Raw genomic sequence first — 19,558 nt, forward strand, 5'->3', positions numbered from 1 at the left:
TAGAGTAGAGTCACAAATCATAAATAAAGAGGACACTGAGAAAAACATCACAGAAAACCACCAAATAGAAATGTCATTCAGAAATACAATGGAAAGGAAATGACAGAAATATAGAAAAACCAAAAAACAAGAGATAAAATGGCAATATTAAACCCTCATATATCAATAATCATTCTAAAAGTAAATGAATTGAATTCACCAATCAAAGGGCACACAGTGGCTAAATGGATTACAAAACAAGACCCAATAATATGCTGCATCCAGGAAACACAGCTCAGCTCTAAAGACAAACAGAGGCTCAGAGTGAAGGGATGAAAGATGATACGCTAAGCAAATGGCAAGCAAAAGAAAGCAGACAGAGCTATACTTATATCAGACAAAGCAGACTTCAAGATAAAAAAGATGATAACAAAGAGAGGCAGTATATAATGATAAAAAGAACATTCCACCAAAAGGACATAATACTTATGAATATATATGAACCTAACACAGGAGGACCAAAGTATACTAAGCCACTATTAGCAGACCTAAAGAGAAAAGAGACAGAAACACAATACTAGTAGAGGACCTCAACGCCCCACTTACATCAATGGATAGATCATCCAGGCAGAATGTCAACAAGGAAACAGTTGCCTTCAATGAAACAGCAGACCAGATGGATTTTATGGATATAAATAGAACGTTCCATCCAAAAACAGCAGAATATACATTCTTCTCAAGTGTACATGGATCATTCTCAAAGATGGACCATATATTGGAAAACAAAGTAAGCCTCAATAAGTATAAGAAGATTGGACTAGTATCAAGCATTTTTCCAGACCATAATGCTATGAAACTAGAAATCACCTCAAGAAAAAACTGAGAAATGCACAAATATGTGGATAGTAAACAACATGCTACTGAACAACCATTGGATCATTGAGGAAACGAAAAGAGTGATCAAAAAATACCTGGAGACAAATGAAAACACAACATATCCATTCTTATGGGATGCGGCAAAAGCTGCACTAAGAGGGAAATTTATAGCAATTCAGGCCTACCTCAACAAACAAGAAATATCTCAAATAAGTAATCTTAAACCACACCTAACAGAACTAGAAAAACAAGAACAAACAAAGCCCAAAGTCAGCAGGAGGAGGGAAATTATAAAAGTTAGAGCAAAAATAAATGAAACAGAGACTAAAAAAAAAGAAAAGAACCACAAGAGAATCAATGAAACTAAGTACTGGTTTTTTGAGAAGATAAACAAAATTGACAAACCCACACCCAGACTCACTAACAAAATAAGAGAGAAGTCTCAAATATATAAAGTTAGAAAAGAAATGGGAGAAATTGCAATGGATAACAAAGAAATACAAGGGATTATAACAGAATACTATGAAAAGCTATATGCCAACAAATTGGATAACCTAGAAGAAATGGATAAATTCTGAGACTGATACAACCTTCCAACACTGAATCAAGAAGAAATAGAGAATCTGAACAGACCAATCACAAGTAGAGATTGACACAGTAATCAAAACCTCTCAAAAAACAAAAGTCCAGGACAGGATGGCTTTTCTCATGAATTCTACCAAGTATTCAAAGAATTTGTAACACCTGTCTTTCTCAAATTCTTCCAAAAACTTCAAGAAGATGGGAGACTTCGAAAGTCATTTTACAAGGCCAACATTACCCCAATACCAAAACCAGACACGGACAAAATAAAAAAGGAAAATTACAGGCCAACATTGCTGAAGAACACAGATGCAAAAATACTCAACAAAATATTAGCAAATAGAATGCAATACCTTGAAAGGATCACACACCACAATCAGTGGGATTGATTCCAGGGATGCAAGGATGATTCACAATCCACACATCAATTCATGTGATACACCACCTGAACAAAACGAAGAGTAAAAATCACTTGATCACATCAGTAGATATACAGAAAGAATTTGACAAGATTCAACATTTATGACAAAACTTTCAATAAAATGAGTACAGAAGGAAAGTCCCTCAGCATAGTAGAGGCTAGATATGACAAATCCACAGCAAAATCATGCTGAATCCTGAAAAACTGAAAGCTATTCCTCTAAGAACAGGAACCACACAAGGATGCCCACTCTCATCACTCTTATTCAACACAATATTGCAAGTCCTGGCCAGAGTAATTAGGGAATAAAAAGAAAGAGAAGAGATACAAATTGGAAAGGCAAAAATAAAACTGTCATTATTTGTGGCTGACATGATTCTAGACAGAAAACCCTAAAGGATCCATCAGAAAATTACTAGAAATAATCAACAACTACAACAAAGTTTCAGGGTACAAAATCAGCACACAAAAATCAGCTACATTTGGATACACTAATAATGAACTAGCAGAGAGAGAAGTCAAGGATACAATCCAGTGGGGCCAGCTTGGTGATGTAGTGGTTATGTTTGTGCAGTACACTTTGGTGGCCTGGGGTTCGCAGGTTCAGATCCTGGGTGTGGACCTACACACTGCACGTCAAGCCATGCTATGGCAGTGTCCCACGTACAACCTAGAGGAAGATTGGCACAAATGTTAGCTCAAGGCCAATCTTCCACACCAAAAAAAAAAAAGAGAGAGAGAGAATACAATCCTATTTAAAATCACACGAGAAAATGTGAAACATCTAGGAATAAATTTAACCAAGGAGGTGAAAGACCTATAAACTGAAGAGTATAGGATATTATTGAAAGAAATCTAACAAGGCATAAAAAATAGAAAGATATTCCATGCTCAAGAATTGGAAGAATAAACATAGGTAAAATGTCTATAATATCATTAAAGCAATCTACAGATTCAATGAAATTCCAATCAGAATCCCAATGATATGCTACTCAGAAACAGAACAAGGAACGCTAAAATTTATATGGTGCAACAAAAGACACTAAATACCCAAAGCAATCTTGGGAAAAAGGAACAAAGCTGGAGGCATCACAAACCCTGAATTCAAAATATACTACAAAACTATAGTAATCAAAATAGCATGGTACTGGCAGAAAAATAGACACAGAGAACAATGGAACAGAATTGGAAGCTCAGAAATAAAACCACACATCTATGGACAGCTAATCTTCAACAAAGGAGCCAAGGACATACAATGGAGAAAGGAAAGTCTTCAATAAATGCTGTTGGGAAAACCGGACAGCCACATACAAAACAATAAAAGTAGACCATTACCTTACACCATGCACAAAAGGTAACTCAAGATGGATTAAAGACTTGAACGTAAGACCTGAAACCATAAAAGCCCCAGAAGAAAATTCAGGCAGTACACGGTTTGACATGAATCTTAGCAGTATCTTTTTTTGCATGTGTGCTTGAGGAAACTTGACCCTGTGCTACCATCTGTTGCCAATATTCCTGTTTTTGCTTGAGGAAGATTGTCATTGAGCTAATATTTGTGCCAATCTTCCCCCATTTTATTTGGGATCCTACCACAGCATGGCTTGATGAGTGCTGCTAGGTCTGTGCCCAAGATCCGAAACTGGGAACCCCAGGTCACCGAAGTGGAACACACCAAACTAAGCACTACACCATCAGGCTGGCCCCAGCAGTATTTCTTTTTTTTAATTGTGGTAACATTGGTTTATAACATTATATAAATTTCAGGTATACATCATCATATATTTCAATTTCTCTCTAGATTATATAATGTTCACTATCCAAAGACTAATTAACATCCATCATAACACAATGTGCCTAATTACCTCTTTCTCCCTCCTCCCTTCTTCCTTCCCCTCTGGTAACCACTTATCAATCTCTGTTTCTATGTCTTTGTTCGTCATTGTTATCTTCTACTTATGAGTGAGATCATACAGTATTTTACTTTCTCCCTCTGACTTATTTCGCTTAGCATAATACCCTCAAGATCCATCCATGTTGTCATGAATGGTCATATTTCATCCTTTCTTATGGCTGAGTAGTATTCCATTGTGTATATATACCACATCTTCTTTATCCATTCATCCCTTGATGGGCACCTAGGTTGCTTCCAAGTCTAGGCTATTGTGAATAATGCTGCAATGAACATAGGAGTGCATGTATCTTTATGCCTTCATGTTCTCATGTTCTTTGGAAAATACACCACAGTGGAATATCAGGATCATATGGTAGCTCTATTCTTAATTTTGTAAAGAAATCCCATGCTGTTTTCCATAGTAGCTGCCCCAGTTTGCACCACCCCCCCCCCCAGCAGTGTATAAGGGTACCCTTCTCTCCACATCCTCTCCAACACTTACTGTTTCCTGTCTTGTTCATTATAGCCATTCTGATGGGAGTGAGGTAATATCACATTGTAGTTTTGATTTGCATTTCCCTGATAGTTAATGATGTTAAACATCTTTTCAAGTGCCTTTTGGACATCTGTATATCTTCTTTGGAGAAATGTCTGTTCAGATGTTTTGCCCATTTCTTAATTGGGTTGTTAGTTTTTTTGTTGTTGTTGAGATGTATGAGTTCTTTTGGATATTAATGCTTTATCAGATAGATAGTTTGCAGACATCTTCTCCCAATTGTTAGGTTGTCTTTTTGTCTTGTTGTTCATTTCCTTTGCTGTGCAGAAGCTTTTTAGTTTGATGTACTTCCATTTGTTTATTTCTTCTATTGTTTCCCTTGCTCAGTCAGACATGATAATTGAAAATATGCTACTAACACTGATGTTGAAGAGTGTACAGCCTGTTTTCTTCTAGAAGTTTAATGGTTTCAGGTCTTACATTCAAGCTTTTAATCCATTTTGAGTTAATTTTTGTGTATGTTGTAATATAACGGTCTATTTTCATTGTTATCCATGGGGTTGTCCAGTTTTCCCAACATTAGTTATTGAAGAGACTTTCCTTCCTGAATTGTATGTTCTTGGCTCCCTTGTCGAAAATATGCTATCCATAGATGTGTGGGTTTATTTCTGGGCTCTTGATTCTGTTCCATTGATCTTTGTGTCTATTTTTGTGCTAGTACCATGCTGTTTTGGTTACTATTGCTTTGTTGTATACATTGAAATCTGGGAGTGTGATACCTCGAGCTTTGTTCTTTTATCTCAGGATTCCTTTTGCTACTCAGGGTCTTTTGTTGTTCCATATAAATTTTGGAATTCTTTGTTCTATTTCTGTGAAAAATGTTGTTGGAACTTTGATAGGGTTTGCATTGAATCTGTAGATTGCTTTAGCAAGTATGGACATTTTAATGATGTTAATTCTTCCAATCCAAGAGCATGGAATATCTTCCATTTCTTTGTGTCTTCTTCAATTTCTTTCAACACTGTTTTATAGTTTTCAGCATACAGATCTTTCACCTATTGGTTAAGTTTATTCCTAGATATTTAATTCGTTTTGCTGCAATTGTAAACAGGATTGTATTCTTAATTTCTCTCTCTGCTACTTCACTGTTAGTATATAGAAACACAACTTATTTTTGTATTTTGATTTTTTATCCTGAAACTTGACCATATTCCTTTATTATTTCTAAAATGTTTTTGGTGGATTCTTTAGGATTTTCTCATATAAAATCATGTCATCTGCAAATAGTGAGTGTTTAATTTCTTCCTTTCCATTTTGGATCCCCTTTTATTCCTTTTTCTTGCTTTATTGCTCTGGCTAAGGCTTCCAATACTATGTTAAATAAGAGTGATGAAAGTGGGCATCCTTTTCAGGTTCCTGTTCTTAGAGGGATAGCTTTCAGTTTTTCTCCATTGAGTGGAATGTTATTTATATATCTACTAAATCCATCTGGTTTAATGTGTTGTTTAAGGTCAAAGTTTCCTTATTGATCTTCTGTTTGGATGATCTGTCCATTGGTGTAAGTGGAGTGTTAAAGTCCCCTACTATTACTGTGTTACTGCCCATTTCTAGTTTCTGTCTGCTAATAATTGCTTTACATAATTAGGTGCTTCTAGGTTGGGTGCATAGATATTTATAAGGGTTATGTTCTCTTGTTGGATTGTTCCCTTTATCTTTATGTAGTAGAGCCTCTAAGTGGCTCTTTGAGAAGCACAGGTCTTCTGCCACTGACAAGCCCCACTCCCCACAGGTCCATACACACCATCAACACAGTCCTGGCCCTGCAGTGTTGCCTTGCTGCAGACCCTTGTTTGTGGCTTGTTACACTTTTTGTTTTAATGTCTATTTTGTCTGATATAATTATTGCTATCCCAGTTTTATTTTCATTGGCATTTGCAGGAAGTATCTTTTTCCATCCCTTCACTTTCAGTTTGTCTTTAGGTCTGAAATGTGTCTCTTCTATGCAGGATATGTATGGGTCTTGTTTTTCTTATCCAATCGGCCACCCTTTGCCTTTTGATTGGAACATTTAGTCCATTGACATTTAACGTAACTATTGATAACTATGTACTTATTGCCATTTTGTTACTTTTTTTCTGAGTGTTTTAGTAGTTGTTCTCTGTGCCTTTCTTCTTCTCTTGCTCTCTTCCCTTGTGATTTGATGGCTTTCTTGGTATTATGTTTGGGTTCCTTTCTCTTAATTTTTTGTGCATTTATTATAGGTTTCTGGTTTGTGATTATCATGAGGTTCACATATAATAACCTACATATATAGCAATCTGTATTAAGTTGTTGGTCTCTTTAGTTTGACCTCTTTCTAAATGCTCTACTTTTATACTCCCCTCTTCCCACATTTTATGTTCTTCATATTATATCTACCCTCTTCTTTTTGGTGTGTATATCCATTACCTTCTTATCATGGAAATAGCTAATTTAAGGACTTTTGGCTTTTGATCTTCATATTATCTTCATAGATGGTCGATGTGCTACCTTTAGTGTATTTTTGCCTTCACCAATGACTTTATAGCCCTTTTTGAGAATTTTTTATTCCTATTTGTGGTCTTCTCTTTCCCACTTAAATAAGTCCCTTTAGCATTTCTTGTAGACTGGTTTCTTGGTGACAAACTCCTTTAATTTTTGCATGTCTCAGAAACTCTTTATCTCCCCTTCCATTCTGAATGATAACCTTGCCAGGTAGAGTATTCTTGGCTACAAGTTTTTTCCTTTCAACACTTTAAATATATCATGCCACTCCCTTCTAGCCTATAATGTTTCATTTGAGAAGTCAGCTGATAGCCTTATGGGGTTTCTGTTTTATATCACTTTGGCCTTTCTCTTGCAGCTTTTAAGATTCTCTCTTTATTTTTAATTTTGGACATTTTAATTATAATATTCTTGGTGTGGGTCTCTTTGGGTTTATCTTGTTTGATGTGCCCTGTGCTTCCTGTACCTGGATGTCTGTTTCCTTCTTTAGGTTAGGAAAGTTTTCAGCTATCATTTCTTCAAATAGATTCTCTGCCCTTTTGTCTCTGTCTTCTTCTGGGATCCCTATAATACAACTGTTAGTGTGCTTGATATTGCCCCAGAGGTCCCTTAGACTGTCCTTCTTTTTAATTGTTTTTTCTTTTATCTGTTCAGCTTGGGTGATTTCCTCTAGTCTTACTCTGCTATTGAGTCCCCCTAGTGAATTTTTCATTTCCAGTATTGTATTCTTCATTTCTGATTGGTTCTTTTTTATATTTTCCAATTCTTTGTTGGCATTCTCACTGTGTTCATCTAGTTTTCTCCCAAGATCAGTGAGCATCCTTATGATGTTTTGTTTGAACTTTTTGTCAGGTAGATTGTTTGTTTCTGTTTCATTTAGTTCTTTTTCTGGGGTTTTGTCCTGTTCCCTTGCTTGGAACATGTTCCTTTGCCTCCTCATTTTGCCTCTTTATTTTGCTGATATCTACGTATTAGGTGAGTCAGTTATGTCTCCTGATGTGGGAGAACTGGCCTTATGGAAGAGACACCTTTTGAGGCTCAGCAGTGTGCTTCCCTCTCATCACCTAATGTTCTAAATGTTCTAAATGTTCCAGGAGAAGCCCCTTTGTGGGCAATGTGTATCCTTCTGCTATGGCAGTGTTGATCTTGCTGCAGGTACCCAGTGAGTCTAGGCTTTCTCCCCATGGCTGGCTGTTTGAAAATCACGTTTGGGGAGCCCCCGCACAATTTGCTGCAAGGCCTAATAGCACATGCCTGTTGCAGTTTTTCTGTTGAGTAGGCCCCCACTGTGGCTGGTTGCTAGGCTCAGGGGCTTACAATTGCTGTAGGCCTCCAGCCTGCAAGGCTGTTGTCAGCTCTCTCAGGATTGCAGCTAAGTGGGGCTGGCCCCAGGCACAGGAGGACCCCATTGTTTCAGGCTTTGGAAGGCAGGGCTGATCCTCTATGTATCTCTTTGTGAAGCACAGGTCTTCTGCCACTGATAAGCCCCGCACCCCACAGGCCCACACACACCATCAACACAGTGCTGGCCCATGCACACCTCCTGACCCCCTGAAGCAGACCCAGTTCCCCTAGTGCAGAGGCTCCCATACTCTCCACCAACACCCCCCACACTCCACCTGCTCCTCACACAGGCCCAGCCTCACAGAGGCAGACACACTTGCCTGCCTGCAGAGGATCAAGGCACCCAGTGTATGCAGGCTGACAAGCAGCCTGAGGGCTTGCTGTTGGGTGGGGCCAGTCCCTAGGTCAGGCTGGCTGCCCTGGCTGAGCTGGATTAAATCAGTACTCTGGTGGGTGGGGCAGACCCTGGGTTAACAGGGCAGAGAAAGGACTCCAATGGTGTCTGTCAGCGTCTGTGTCAGCACACCTGTACTAGGTCACAACAATGCTGCCACCAACGTCTAAGTTCCTAGAGAGGTCTCACAAAGATGCACCCAGAGCCCGCCAGGTGAGACTCTTCACCAAAGGACTGTGCATCTTTCCTTCTGTTGATTTCAGGTTGCTTTCAGAGACAGGTGAATTTGTGCATGGGTCCTTTAAGAGTTGGGTTTTTTCACTTATGACCTATAGCTTTTCTCAGGGTATTCCCCATTGTAGTTAATAGCCAGGAAAGCCAGATATTATGACACTTTTCTCAGTTGTGCTGAGTCGGAATGATGCTTATAGTGGTAATGCACCCCTACTCAGGTCCCCACTCCTCCAGGGAAAGCTGCATATCTTAGGGTTCTTCCTGTCTTGCCGTGAAGCTCCATTGTTCGCAAAGGTGGCTTTTTCCTCTACAGAAATGAATTTCTGCCTCTTCCGCCTCAGTCAGGACTGTCCCCTATTGTGGGGGTTCTTTTCACCCAGGTGTGAGTTCTCTCTAAGGGGTAATCTTTCCAAGAATAGTTGTAACCTTGTTGTGTTCATAGGAAGAGGTGAGTTCAGAGTCTGCCTATGTTGCCATCTTGACAATCCCCCAACTATTCAGCTTCATGGCTCTTAAAAACCTCAGCAGAGAACTACCTCCTAAATTTACAAGTGAGAAAATCATTGTGAAGGAGTTGGTGGGGCTCAAGAAGAATTTTGTGGAAGATATGAAGAATGGAGTGCACATAAAGGAAGGCTAGCCTGATATCAAGGCCATGGTATATGCAGTGCCAAAGATGAGCATCATAGTTCTGTCCAGAGTCCATGCCAGGAGAGCAGTGAGCAGAGGAGAGGGGACGAGATCCTCATGGATGCCTGGTGCCCAGGGTGGGTGAGAAATGACATGAGGGGACCAAAGCCATGAAAACCCCAGAAGAAGGACCAGAGATGCCCATATACTTTGCTCTTTTTCCCTCAGATGCTGAGGGGCCTCTTGGAGAGTTTGTTATGGAGAAGAAAGTTGAACAACAGGGACCACTCTTAGAGTTCTCTCCTTGCTTCTCATTAAGTTACACATCCTGATTTGACCAAATGATGTCAAAAACATCCCTACCCACAAATTTAAATATAAGAAGAATCAAAATATCCCTATCAAGTACTCAATTTCACTTGGCTACTAATTCAGTGAAGTCTTTTGTGATTTCATATGTGATACAGGGGAGAAAAAGTGGAATCAATGACAATGAATGAAAATCAATAGATGAATAAATCCTTCTGTATAAATGTCCATTTGCACAGATTGTTTACATGCCGACCAGATCAGAAATCTAACAGACCTAAAAGTTAGGTCAACAGACAACAGTATAACTCAGAGGCCAGCTAACAGCATAGAAACAGCCAGGAAGTACATGGTTTTAGCTTTGAGGACACATGATCTCTGTTGGAATTACTCAGATCTGCTGAGGTAGCATGAAAGTAGCCATAGACAATTCATAAACTAATGAGCATGGCGGGGTTTGGCCTGCTGGCTTTAGTTTACCAGCCTCTAGTATAACATGGACAACACCATGAAGGGAATACATCTGGTGTAGGCACTATAACACCAAACTCATTGGAAAAACACAATGGCAAAGTGTGAATGGTGAATGGGCACTAAAGACATTTCCATAAAAGCATCTGAGACCATGGGGGAAATTGAATATGGATTGAGTGTTAGTGACATGAGAGAATTGTTGTCAAATCTCTTCAATGAGAATGTGTTATTTATGCAGGGAGGAAGTATTCTGAGGTCTACAACATTAACATGGTTCAGCAAAATATATACAGAAGATGAACACAAAAATTTAGGAAAATATTCACAATTGTTCAACCTAGTCAGGTGGATATATGGGCATTTACTATTCTTTCAATATTTCTGTTCGAAAGCTTTCAAGACAAACACCTGGAAACAAAAATTTCTGTCTCTGCCACTTTACTGTGTGACCCTGAGCAAAATACTGCATTGCTCTTTATCTCAGTACCTCAACTGTAAAATGAGCACAATAGGCATAGGATTGCTGTAAATACAGATTAAATGTCCTGATACAGATCAAAATGTTAAAAACACAATAAAAGTGCAATGAGTATTGTAAAATGACTCCCTGTGATTGGGACCTAACATCACCCATGGCAGTGACAAGAAGTCAGTTACTGCCCAACACCAAGCATACCTCTCAGTGGCCCCAATGAACCTCCACCACATCCCTCCCTTCACAGAAGCGCTCTGTGCTCTAAAGAGGCCTCTACTGCCCTGATTATTCTTCATTCGTCACCAGTGATTTTCAGGCTTACAGAAATGAAAAGGAGTAGACCCTGAAAGCAAGGGTAGGGGTTTTATTTTAAAAGTGAGGTTTACAACTTTCTCCTTTCAACACAGCTGTTAAGTTCCTCTCTATTATTTTGTTTTTGTAAACTGACACCAAAGGACAACAATGCCTAGGTCAAGACCATAGCATCTCAACTTTTGGAAATGTATACTTAAAATTGCAAAGATCTTTTTTTTCTTAGTACCTTAAAAATAACACCTAACTATATATACTGCTTATTATCTGTGACCTTGGACAAAACCAAACAGTAGGCACCGTTAGCCAACAGAGATTATGTAACCATTAAATAAAGCATTGAAAGCAACAGCATGGCACACAACAAGAGCTTCATAAAACATTTCCTCCCACTTGGGGACTCACTGAGAAGCACACAGTGAGGTACCCTGCCCACAGTGAAAGTCTAATCACAGCACCTAATTCTCTAATTATCTCTCTTGAGTTTCTCTTAAGAAAGCAAGAGGACCTATGCCCTCAGAAGTGATTAACGTATGTAATTTATTGCATCTTCAGAAAAAGGAACACTTCCCATTCTATAGTTGATAATGGGCCAAAGTTCAAGTTTACTACTCTGCACTACTTTTTCTCCTTTTGGGGTTCTCCCACAATAGTTTCTTTAGTCCAACTGCCATGAATCTCTAGCCCCTTATGGACCCAGCACCAAGAAGTTGTGCTTTGTGGGAAGCACACCTCTCCAGCCTGCAACGATTGCTTCTCTCAGAGGTGAGATCAAAATAAGACTGTTCTGGTTTGGCCCAGGGTGTAGCACCATTAAGGGGTGAACCAGGAGTGAGGGATTAGGAAACTTTCTGTAACACTTGGCCCCTCCTAGGAGGGAGGGATGGAGGTGGGGCCTCCTTCTCAGGAAATCACAGCACTGGATCCCAGAACTCATTTCAGTGTGCCTTCTCTGACTGTGGCCAGGCCTCCCCAGTGAGCGTTCCTGTGGCCCATAGGCCGGTCTGCTCTCCACACAAGTTCCCCTCATGACCCCTGCCCAGCCATGTCCTCCTACACTTGCATGGCCCTCATGACCATGGTCCACAATGGCATTGGCTTTGCCATCATGTACGACCTGTGCCAGCAGTTCTCAGGGGATGAAGTGCTCACAGCATGGGACATGGTGCAGGGCTTGGCAGCCATGTAGCAGCTGCAGGCCGAGGGCCTCAGCCCTCGCTTCCACCAGCTGGACATTGATGATCTGCAGAGCATCCATACCCTGGGTGACTTCCTGTACAAGGAGTATGGAGGCCTCAAAGTGCTAATCAACAATACAAGCATTGACGTCACCTGTAAGTCGATGTGAGCTCAGAGTGCACTCAGTCTCCATGAGCGTGGCCAGCCAGGGTGGCTTGGAGCCTGAAACGCTGCTGTGAGGCCCTTAGCTTCCACAGGATCCAGAACGGACTCCCTAAGGAAAGATGTCAGACTGGAGGCTACAGGGAGAGCAGAATCCTCTGATTTACAAGACTTTCCAGCAGAGGGCTTTTCCATCTCCATGGAATGGACTCTTAGGGAATCTCCTCCAGGTTTCCTCACAGCTTCTCTGAATTGGACTTTAGAGCAGTTCAGTGAATTTTTAACATATTTTGAAATAAACAAAAAAGTGTAAGAATGGTACACAGAGATCTCATTCTGCACCCTTCACTTACCCTCCTCTAATGGTGCCATCTTACGACACTGTACAGCATTACCAAGCCAGGAAATTGTCATTGCAAAATGCTGTTATCTTAAACCAGGCATTACTGGGAAATCACCAGATTGCACATGTAAAAAAAATTTTGTATCATTCTATAGATTTTTACCATGAGTACAATTTAACTTATTAACTTTGTGCTCTCTCCCCACCAAAAGCTCCTGATTCCACACTGTTTCACATTAAAGCAGAAGTGACAATGAAAACAAACTTCTATATTACCCAAAATGTCTGCACAGAGCTAATGCCTCATAAAACCTCAAGGTGAGTATGATGAGGAGCCAAAGCTGTAGTGTTTCTGGCATGCTCTGCCCTGCTTGCCCCCAATCTCATCTACAAGCCCCTGCTTCCTGTCCCTACACAGTTACACAGGTCTCCTTGTTGTGTCTCCATGGGTCCAGGTGACCTTCTGCCTCAGAACCCTGTACACACTTGTCCAGCTGTCATGGGTGCTCTCTGTCCCACTGGTCTTTGCACTGACTCTCCCTTATCCTTCAGATCTTCATTCAAAAGCTCACAGAGAGGGTCATTACTTGCTCCATGCCACTCACACACTGGAATTCCTTGAGGATTCCATCCTGAACCCTCCCTTCTCATTCTCTCTCTCTCACAGTGATCTTGTTCAGGATAGTGGAGCCTTCACTATCCTCAAACCTCTTACCTGCCTATAACATTCCTACACTTCCAGACACACATATTTGTCTCCTTGCCTCTCCATCTCTTCCTGGGCCCTTCCTTCCTCTCCAGAATTCCCACATCTAAAACACACATTTCCAAAATACACTTGTCCTTTCCCCAAGTCATCATGGTCACTGACCCATCGTCCACCCACCAGGATTCTGAAAATCACTATACCCACCCCCTATTATTCAATTACCATGTTCTATGAGTGGTCCTACTCAGTTTCTCCCCAAGCCTTCTCCTCCATCCCAGCTCTACAACAGACCCTCAGCAGTCGTTGCTGGACAGTTGAAAACCCACCTAAGGGAGCTCCCTTCTTGAGTGTTTCCGTTCTTGGCATTCTCTGTACTCTCTTCAGGCTCTCTCCACTCCTGAAAATCCTTCAGCAGTAAAGTCCCACCCTTATCAAGGCTAGTAGGGATCTCTGATATCTGCATAGCTCCAGGCTCATTTTAACTCCTGGTTCTATGTGCTATATTATGGACAAAACAAACTATCATATTTCTTTGGTTGTAAACTACAATAATACTTAACCCAAGGTAATGGGATGGAGGGGAGCCATCACCCATTAAATACACCAATTAAGACAAGCAGATATTTTAGAAAGATTAAAAGGTGTGGCTTGGAATTCAGTACATGCGTGTATGGCTTACTCACAATTCTGCCCCATTTCCCTGTCCTGTCTTCCCGGAAAGTTCCGCTACTTCTTCTAACACGGTTCACTAGGACCTCAAAGGGCACCTCTTTCAAAGTCACTTGGCTCCTTCCCTCACCCCAACACTTTAGGGCAGCAATGGAGTTCCTTGTGCCACCACCACACATTCTCTATTCTGCTGTGTGGATTGGTTTGTAGGAGGGACTGCTGTGTGAATTTCTCTTGGAATCATACTAATGACTCCTAGCTGGACATTTTCCTTACTTAGCTGGGCTGTGTTAGTTCCTGCTATGTCTGTTCTTGGTCCAGAAAGAGGATTGACGACACTCACAGATGCTAAGACAGGCTCTATTCAAACAACTGATCTTGCCTCATCAAAGCTAGAGTTCAGAAAAATGTAAATACATGCTATATTCTCAATATACAGAAAAATTTTCCTTTGTTTTGAAATAGGAGAGCTCTCCCATTATTTGGGAGGAAAGGCAGCCACAGCAGTTCATGGGGGGAAATTACTGGACTAAAGATATCTTCCACCTTGGACATTTTTTGGTTCTAGCAAGAATGGTTGGAGGGACTTTTCTTGATGTGATGTATCAGGTATTTTAGATATCATCCCTACAAAGAACATGGAGGCATACCAAAACTCAAGGTCATGTGCACAGCTAGGTGCAGGCCTAGGTCATGTGGCATCCAAGATAATTGTTCTTTCTACCACTCAGTGGTCCTCAAATATCTTATGCCAATGATACCATTCTTCACGTGAAGCTGTACCCAGTGAGGCCAAAGCAATAGATGAGAAAAGCAGACTCAGCTTGATTGGGGCCAATTTCTTCCTCAGCACAGGGCCCACAGGGAACCTTAGGGAAACCCAAGGAGCTGCAAGAGACACATTTTTAAACCCTGCAGTGTTTCATGAAAACCCCTTTCAATCCAGAGACTTAACAACAGGTACTCTTGGAATTAGATAAAAATAGACTTATGTGATAAATGTGAAATCATAAACATCCAGAGAACCAGATGTGCACTTAATGCCTCGGCAGAGACAATTAGAATGCTTTTGAAGTTTGTTACTGGAAATGAGATGATGTACAATATATCCCTTGTTGTCCAGATCACTTTGGCTCTAGTTTCAGGTGGCAAGACTTTGGAGAGTGAAGAAGAGATGCTGGGACAGATCCATTAGGGGACAGGCATCCCACAAAGAGGTCTTGGGCAGCTACCATGTGTTAAGCCCTGGGGACAAGGTCTATGTTTTTCCTTTGATTTACGCTTTTGAAGGAAAACAGGGCTCCCTTAAAATAAGTTTCTGGTCAGATAGAGAATATGGCCTGGATAAACTGTAAGCCTGACACATACCCCAGCCCCACCAGGAAAGAATCCTTTCTTAGATAGGTGACATACTTTTCTCAAAGATGTGGAGTGATTACTAAAGGGCCACTGTTTCTCTCTCTCTCTCTCTCACACACACACACACCATAAGGATAAGAAACTCAGGATGGCCCATAACATCTCTCAGAGGATTATCTGTGTGCCTTCCAGTGCCGTGTCCCTGAACTGCCATTTGAAAGCCATGAGTGCACTTTGGAAACAAAACACTTGGATCCAAGTGTTTGCTGTGTAACCTCCAACAAGTGCCTCCTGTTTCCTCCCTGGGTGCTCCTGTCCTGAGTTGTCGCATCAGAAGATCTACAGTCTCCTTCAGTTGTGACGAGTGTCACCCAGGCAGCTACCATCTCTTGGGGATTGGTTTGTAGGAGGGACTGCTGTGTGGAATAGAGACTGGATGCAGCATCCACATCCAGGAATTTACCTTCAAATACCTTTGGACTCCTTGGTCATGCCTCCCTATCATATGCAGGTAAGTATTTCCCCAGCTGATTCTAGACTTGCTGAGGTAAAAAATAGAATAAAACAGAGGTCATCACTTCATTACCGTGTACAAGCAGTCTATGGAAAGTTTTTACAGATTCTCCATCTACTGTCTAGACTCAGGTCTTTGAGAATATGATTTTAAAGCCCTATAAGTGATTGTAGCTGCCTTTCTGGTAACCAGTGGCCCACTCTGGCTTCTTCTCCTGATGTCTTTTCTTCATATCCTTCTGTGTTTTGCAATTTTGACTCAAGAAACATGTGTTAGTTTTGTTAGGAGAGAAGCAGATAATATTTTTGAGAATTAATTAAATTCTATTAGGACCTTCGACTGTGCTTACTAAAACATTTCACAAAGAGGTTCAGTTTATTCTTAAACTTCATGTGTTCTAGCGGAAAGGAAAGACTGGAACAATTGACCCATTTCTAAAATGCGTTCATCCTAGGAGACTGTTTTAAGAATAATAAGACAGTTTCCAACACTCATTGTAATTATCTCAAAGATTATTTAATGAGAGGCATAGTGCCCTGGATTATCTTTTTTATCAAATTTGTTTTGTACTGCCATCCTTTTAATAGGGTGGAGTGCAAGTTAAATGATGACGACAGTTTTCCCCAATATTTACGTTGAAAAGGCAGAGTTTCCTATTTACCTGAATCTATTATTGGTGGTATGGTCTCATGATTTTTTTATACTCTTTGTAATATTCATTTAGATGTAAAAATAGTAAACTTTTTCTTTATACAACTTAATATAAATTCACTTTTATGAATATTAACCATGCTTTCAAGATAAATTAGTAAGAAATCTGTCACTGTTTTACACTTTTAACAACTTTATTCTGATATAATTCACATGCTATACATTTCACCCATTTAAAGTATACAATTTGTGGGTTTGGAGGATTTTTTGAGGTCACCTTGGTTTATAACATTGTGTCAACTTCAGGTGTACATCACTATATTTCAGTCTGTATAGACTGCACCATGTTCACCACCAAAAGTCAAATTTCCATTGTCAACATACATATGAGCCCCTTTACCCCTTTTGCCTTCCCATTACTGTTTGCCCCACCACCAATCTGTTCTCCTTATCCATACATTAGTTTGTGAAATCATATGGTATTTGTCTTTCTCTGTTTGACGTATTTCACTCAGCAGAATTCTGTCAAGGCCCCTCGATGTCATCACAAAAAGTACAATTTCATTCTTTTTTACAGCTGAGCAGTATTCCACTGAATACATACACCACATCTTCTCTATCCACTCATCCAGCGATGGGCACTCAGGTTGCCTCCAAGTCTTGGCTATTGTGAATAAAGCTGCAATGAGCATAGGGATGCATATATCTTTTCTAATTAGTGTTTTCGTGTTCTTTGGGTAAATACTGAGAAGTGGAATAGCTGGATCATATGATATTTCTATTTTTAATTTTTTGACAAATCTCTATAATGTTTTCCATAGTGGCTGCACCAGTTTGCATTCCCACCCACAATGTATGAGGGTTCCCTTTCTCCAATCTTCTCCAACACTTGTTATTTCTCGTCTTGCTAATTATACCCATTCTGATGGGCATGAAGTGATGTCTCACTGCAGTTTGATTTGCATTTCCCTAATAATTAGTGACGTTGAACACATTTTCATGTGCCTATTGGCCATCTGTATATCTTCTTTGGAAAAACGTCTGTTCATATACTCTGCTCATTTTTTTATCATGTTGTTAACTTTTTGCTGCTTAGTTGTATGATTTCTTTAGAAATTCTGGAGAATTAGTCCCTCATTGGATATATGATTTGCAGATATTTTCTGCCAGTTGGTCGGTTATCTTTTCCTTTTGCTGATGGTTTCCATGCCCACGCAGAAACTTTTTAGTTAACATAATCTGATTTGTTTATTTTTTGTTTCCCTTTCTTGAGGAGACATGGTCTTCAAAAAGATACTGCTAAGACTGATGTCAATGAGCATACTGCCTATATTTTTTTCTAAAACTTTTATGGATAAGGTCTTACATTCTTTAACCCATTTTGAGATAATTTTTGTGTATTGTGTAAGATAAGGATCTACTTTCATTCTTTGGCATCTGCCTGTTAATTTTTCCCAACACCATTTCTTGAAGAGACTTTCCTTTCTCCATTGCATGTTCTTGGCACCTTGGTCAATAATAGCTAGAGATATGTGGGTTTATTTCTGGGATCTCGATTGTGTTCCATTGAGCTTTGTTTATGTTTTTCTGCCAGTACCATGCTGTCTTGATTACTATGGCTTTGTAGCATATTTCAAATTCAGGGAGTGTGATACCTCCAACTTTCTTCCTTTTCTCAGGATTGCCTTGGCTATTCGGGCTCTTTTGTTGATCCATATAAATTTTAGGATTCTTTGTTTTAGTTCTGTGAAAAATATCATTGGAATTTTGACTGGGATTGCATTGAGTCTATAGATTGCTTTAGGTAATATGGACATTTTAACTATGTTTATTCTTCCAATCCTTAAAAATAGAACCTCTTTCCATTTCTTTATGTCTTTTTCAATTTCCTTCAACAATGTCTTATAGTTTTCACTATACAGGTCTTTCACCTCCTTGGTTAAATTTATCCCTCGGTATTTTATTCTTTTTGTTGTGACTGTAAAATGAATAGTATTCTTGATTTCTTTTTCTGCTAGTTCGTTAATGTATAGAAATGCAACTGATTTTTTATATTAGTTTTGTACCCTGCAACTTTAGTGTATTAGTTAATTATTTCTAATAGTTTTTTGGTGGATTCTTTAGGCTTTCCTATATACAGAATCATGTCATCCACAAATAATAACAGTTTTATTTCTTCCTTCTAATTTGGATTCCTTCTATTTCTTTTTCTTGCCTAATTACTCTGGCTGGGACTTCCAATGCTACACTGAATAAGAGTGATGAGAGTGGGAATCCTTGTCTTTTTCCTGTTCTTAGAGGAATAGCTTTCAGTTTTTCACCATTGAGAATGAGCTGTGGGTATGTCATATAGGGCCTTTATTATGTTGAGGTATTTTCCTTTCCACTTTATTCACAGTTTTATCATAAATGGATGTTGAATCCTCTGTTGAGAATTCTTTCTCCATGTCTATTGAGATGATCATGTGATTTTATTCTTTATTTTGTTAATGCGGTGTATCACACTGATTGCTGCATGGATGTTGAACCCTCCTTGCACCCTTGGAATATATCCCACTTGATAATGGTGCATGATCTTTTTAATGTATTGTTGTACTTGATTGCCAAGATTTTGTTGAGGATTTTTGTATCTATGTTTATCAGTGATGTTGGCCTGTTTTTCTTATTTGTGTCATTCTTATTTGGTTTTGCAATTAGAGTAATGTTGCCCTCAAACAATGAATTAGGAAGCATCCCACTCTCTTCAGTTTTTTTGGAAGAGTTTGAGAAGGGTAGCTATTAAATCTTCTTTGAATGTTTGGTAGAATTCACCAGAGAAACCACCTGGTCCTGGACTTTTGGTTTTTTGTTTTTCATTTTTTTCCTTCTTCTCCCCAAAGCACCCCCATTACATAGTTGTATGTTCTACTTGTAGGCCCTTCTAGTTCCGTTATGTGGGTCACCACCTCCACATGGCTTGATGACTGGTGCTAGGTCCGTGTCCAGTATTCAAACCAGTGAAACTTTGGGGCCCCAAAGCGGAGCGTGTG

General features: G+C 39.8%; 1 protein-coding gene across 4 annotated transcripts in view; it reads right to left on the reverse strand.

Moving 5' to 3' along the window:
* The window catches only part of SETD4 (SET domain containing 4), a 162,766-nt gene that overhangs the window by 81,457 nt on the left and 61,751 nt on the right, over positions 1–19,558 (reverse strand). For all 4 annotated transcript variants that reach the window (XM_070488832.1, XM_044751110.2, XM_070488833.1 and 1 more), the window contains one exon: positions 1,791–1,882. The gene's annotated coding sequence lies outside the window, so the exon portion shown is untranslated. The remainder of the gene's footprint in view (positions 1–1,790; positions 1,883–19,558) is intronic.

The sequence above is a fragment of the Equus asinus genome, chromosome 18 (assembly GCF_041296235.1).
Source record: "Equus asinus isolate D_3611 breed Donkey chromosome 18, EquAss-T2T_v2, whole genome shotgun sequence".
Classification (NCBI taxonomy): Eukaryota; Metazoa; Chordata; class Mammalia; order Perissodactyla; family Equidae; genus Equus; species Equus asinus.